The sequence below is a fragment of the Elephantulus edwardii genome, unplaced genomic scaffold (genome assembly GCF_000299155.1).
Source record: "Elephantulus edwardii isolate Elephantulus edwardi_28Jun2011 unplaced genomic scaffold, EleEdw1.0 scaffold00242, whole genome shotgun sequence".
Classification (NCBI taxonomy): domain Eukaryota; kingdom Metazoa; phylum Chordata; class Mammalia; order Macroscelidea; family Macroscelididae; genus Elephantulus; species Elephantulus edwardii.
In genome coordinates, this window is record NW_006399992.1 from 1,946,007 (window position 1) to 1,950,979 (window position 4,973).

Genomic DNA, 4,973 nt, shown 5'->3' on the forward strand with positions numbered 1-4,973 from the left:
TTTCAAAGAGAGGAGTGAACTGGGAGGAGGGGTAAAGAAAAAAGTGCAATAATGAATGAACAAGAATCCAAAATCTCTGTAAATGTTCATTAAAATTAAGAAAATAAAAAAGAGATTGTTTTTGTTTTTTAAAAAGGATTCATTAACTTGCAGAATCCTCCCCCCACCTCAAAAAGATTGATAGAGCTATTTTGCATAACATTGTTTCCCTGCATATACAAGCACCTATTTTCCTTTCTTCTCCCTACTTGCCTCATCTACCACCATTTCCTACCTCCTCTGGCAGGGCTCTCAAACTAGTGAGGGTGCTATATGCCATAGTTTTGTATAGAAGTTGGGCAGTATCAAACAACAGTACTTCTTTTAAGCTTGTCTGTGTAAGTCTGGATGTAATCAATGTGAAATATTATACAAAAAAAATTTAGATGAAAGTCTAGATTTGGGGTTATTTTATATTATAAAACCATTGAAGACAATCTCATTACATTTTCAGAAAATAAAAGTTTGTCTTCATTTACTAATTTGATTTTTAATTCCAAGGTTCATGATTTCTAATTTGTATTAGCCTTTTACTTTTTTAGTCTTATTTTTAAGAGATAATTACATAGTTATTAAAAAATAGTTACTTTACAATAAGACTAACCTCTAAAAGCATAAAAAAATTATCATTAAATTTTGTTTTTAAAAACACTCTACTTGGACCAGGAGGCAGTTGTCAGAACAGAGCAAGGAAACACTGCATGGTTCAAAATCAGGAAGGGTATATGCGAGGGATGTGCCCTTTCTCTGTACCATTTCTATCTCTATGCAGAACAGATAATCTAGGAGATTGGGCCCTATGAGGAGGAATGTGGCATCGGAAGAAGACTCATCAAAAACCTGCATTATACAGATGATGCAATATTACTTACTGAAACTGAGGAGGACTTGAAGCGCTTGCTGCAGAAGGTCTAAGACTGAAGCCTTCAATATGGGTAGCAGCTCAACATCCCCAACAATAATTTTGTAAGACTGGTCTTCCAGGTACTAACAACAATAACACATATAACACAAAACAAGAATAACACATATAGCATGGGAGAGTCTAGAGAACATCATATTAAATGAACTTAGTCTCATAAGGCAAATGTTGCATAAACCCATTATTTTGAAAATAAATGGATAGCTAGTAAGACATGGATAAAAGTCCAAAAAAGGAAGAGAGGGGAGGGGGGGAGGTAGTGGAGGAAATCACTAGGACACAAAGTTTGGTGAGCAGAGGAGCAGGGGGCAAAGAAATTAGGAAAATTCTAATGGGGTCTCAAAAAGACAGGGTAATAGCAGGTATAGATCACATGTGTAGGAATGTGTGAAACACATTGAACTTGAATAACATACTACATATATTAATTTTGCATATGACAGGACAATATCTATACACATACAAGGGAGACCTGTCAATACCGCTATCGTTCAAATATATGCACCAACAACCAGGGCCAAAAAGGAGGACATAGATGACTTCTACTAACTTTTGCCATCACAAATCAATCAAACATGAAAACAGACTACTTTGATAATAATGCAAAAGTTGTAAACAGAGAGGAAGGATCAGTACTCAGAAAGAACGGACTTGGTTACAGAGAGGAGGCTGGAGACAGAATGATAGAATTCTTTACAATCAATGTAAATGACCTATTCATTGTAAACATCTTTTATAAGAAACATAAATGACGATTATACTTATGATCCTCACCTAATGTTCTGCACAGGAGTCAGATTGACTCCATTTGTGGGAAAATCATTAGAGAATCTCAATATCAGTTGTGAAAACTAGGCCAGGTGCTGATTGTGGACCATCAACTACTTATATGTGAGTACAAACTGAAGCGAAAGAAATACAAATAAAATCCACAAAACCCAAAGTTTGACCTTGAGTCTGTGGTTGTTGTTGGTATGTGTCCTTGAGTCAACTGTGATCCATAGCAACCCTATGTACAGCAACTCTGAAGCATGCCCTGTACTGAGCCAGTCTCGCTGATTTCAACACACCATTCCCCATTGCCCCAGTTACTGTATAAAACCATCTAATCTGGGGACTTCCTTTCCTGCACCATCTCTCCATTATTCAGAACATGATGTCCTTCTCAAAGGATCAGTTCCTGCTAGCAACCTGCCCAAAGTATGTGAGACAGAGCCTCAAAATCCTATCCTCCAAAGAGAAACTTTATTTCACCCTCTTCAAGACAGATCTATTTGTTTTCTTAGTGGCCATGGTATGTTCAAGACTCTTCTCCAGCACCACACCTTGAAGGCATCAATTCTCCTTCTATCATCCTTACTCATTGTTTAACTATCTAATGCACAGCAAGTAATTACAAAGACCATGGCCTGGATTAGGTGCACTTTAGTCTCTAGACTGACATCACTGCATTTCAATACTCCTGGAGAGGTCTCTGACAGCAGATTTCCCCAATGCAATTCATCTTTTGGTCTCCTGACTGCTGGTATCAAGAGTTTTGACTGTGAAGCTGAGCAACCTCAAACTCTTCTCCATCTATCATGGTGCTGCTGTGACCTAGAGTCTGTTGTTGTTATGTGCCATGAAGTCTGGGCCAACTATGGTTCAATAATTTCCACATTCTGTTAGGTCATGAGCTGTGGGAGGATATCAAGAATATCATTCATGAAGAATGCAAATAGTCACTGCAAAAACACAGGAGAAAGACCAAAATGGATGGCAGAAAAGACTCTGAATATTGCACTACAATGCCAAGAAGCCAATGCAAAGGGAAGAAATCAAGAAGTTAAGGAGCTGAAAAGAGGATTTCAAAAGGCAGCATGGGAAGACAAACTAAAGTATTATAATTAATGTACAAGGAGCTGGAGTTGGAAAATCAGAAGGGATGAACTCAATCAGCATTTCTTAAGCTGAAGGAACTGAAGAACACATTTAAGGCTCTAGTTATGTGTAATAGTTAAGAATGCAGCATATTGAACAATCCAGGAAACATCAAAAGAATATGGAAGGAAAACACAGAGACATTATACCATAAAGAATTGACTGACATGAAAGAATTTCATGAAACAACATATGATCAAGAGCCTATGGTAATGAAGGAGGAACTTCAAGCTGCTCTGAAGGAATAGGCAAAAAACAAGGCCCCAGGAATTGATGGAATATCAACTAACATATTTCAGCAAACAGACACTGCCCTGGACATGCTCACCAGATTATCCCAAGAAATCTGGAGGACAACTACCTGGCCAACTGACTGGAAGAGATATGTATTTTTTCCCTTTTCCAAAAAAAGGTGACCCAACAAGAGTGTGGAAATTATCAAAGAATATCATTAATATCGCATGCAAGCAATATGGTGCTGAAAATTATAAAACAAAAACCCAAACTACTGGAACCATCAACAGAAACCTGCCTGTTGTGCAGGCTGGGTTTAGAAGAGGCCGTGGTACTAGGGAAATTATAGCTAATGTTAGATGGATCTTGGCTGAAAGAAAAGAGTACCAGAGGAATGCCTGTCTATGTTTCATTGACTATGAAAAGGCATTTGACTGTGTGGATGCCACAAACTGTGATTCACCTTGAGAAGAATGGGAATCCCAGAACAATTGAGTATGCTCATCTGAAACTTAAACTTGGATCAGGAAACAGGAGTTAGAATAGAGCAAGGAAAGGTGTGCATCAAGGATGCATCTTATCTCAATAACTTTTCAATCTATATGCAAAATAATCATTCAGGAGACTGAACTGTGTGAGGAGTAATGTGGCATCAGGATTGAGGAAGACTCATCAACAACATGCATTATACAGAAGGCACAACTTTACTTACTGAAACTGAAGATGATATGAGTTTGCTGCAGGTTAAGGATTGTAGTTTTCAATATAGATTGAAGCTCAACATCAAGAAAACAAAGATTCTTTCCACTGGACTGATCAACAGTTTCATGATGGGTAGAGAAGAAATTGAGGTTGTTGATAACTTCAGCTTGCTTGGTTCCACAATCAAATCAACACTCTTGGTATCAAAAGACAAACTGAACTGGGAAAGTCTGATGTCAGGGACGTCTCTGGTATGGAAGAATAAGAATGCCAGTCTGGAGAATAAGATGTGCTTGATCCAGTCGATGGTATTTACAATTACTTGCTATACATCCAAGAGCTGGGCAATAACAAAGGATGATAAAAGAAGGATCAATGCCTTTGAGTTGTGATTCTGGAGAAGAATGTTGAACATACTGTGGACTGCCAGGAGAACAAACAGGTCTGTTCCGGAGAGGGTGAAACCAGTTTGCTCCCTGGAGACAAAGATTTTGAAGCTCCATCTCATACTTTGGGCATGTGGCCAGGAGGCACCAGTCTTTGTAGAGGAACATCACACTTGGAAGGGTGGAGGGACAGCACAGGAGAGGAAGACTCGGGATGAGATGGTTTGACTCAATAACTGAAGAAATGAGATTAGGTCTGTCAGAGACAATGAGATTGTCTCAGGTTTGGGCAGGTTTCAGAGCTAGTGTATATAGCGTGGCTATGATTCACAAGTGACTCGATGGCACATAACAACAACATGAATTTTGCAAGGAAACTAATATAAAATGAAGTGTAAAAACAATAAATTAGGAACACTAAAATGTCATACATATTCATTAAAAAAGTTTTAAAGGATGATGCTTTGTTCTATAATCCCACTATCAGAGCTATTGTCAACAATCTGATACAGAAAAGCCTTTTAAACCTTTCTACCACGAATATATGTGTATACATTAAAATAGATTGGATGTATAGATACTTAGCAAAACTAAGGTAGCTTTGGTGGATAAAGAATTGCACTATCAACTCAAAGGCAGGCAGTTCAAATTCATCAGCTCTTCCATGAGGGAAGATGGGCAATCTCCTCTCATGCAGTTTAATTTGAAAACTTGCTTGAGGGTAAACTATAGGTTGATTCTGACTCAATGGCACACAACAACAACAACAA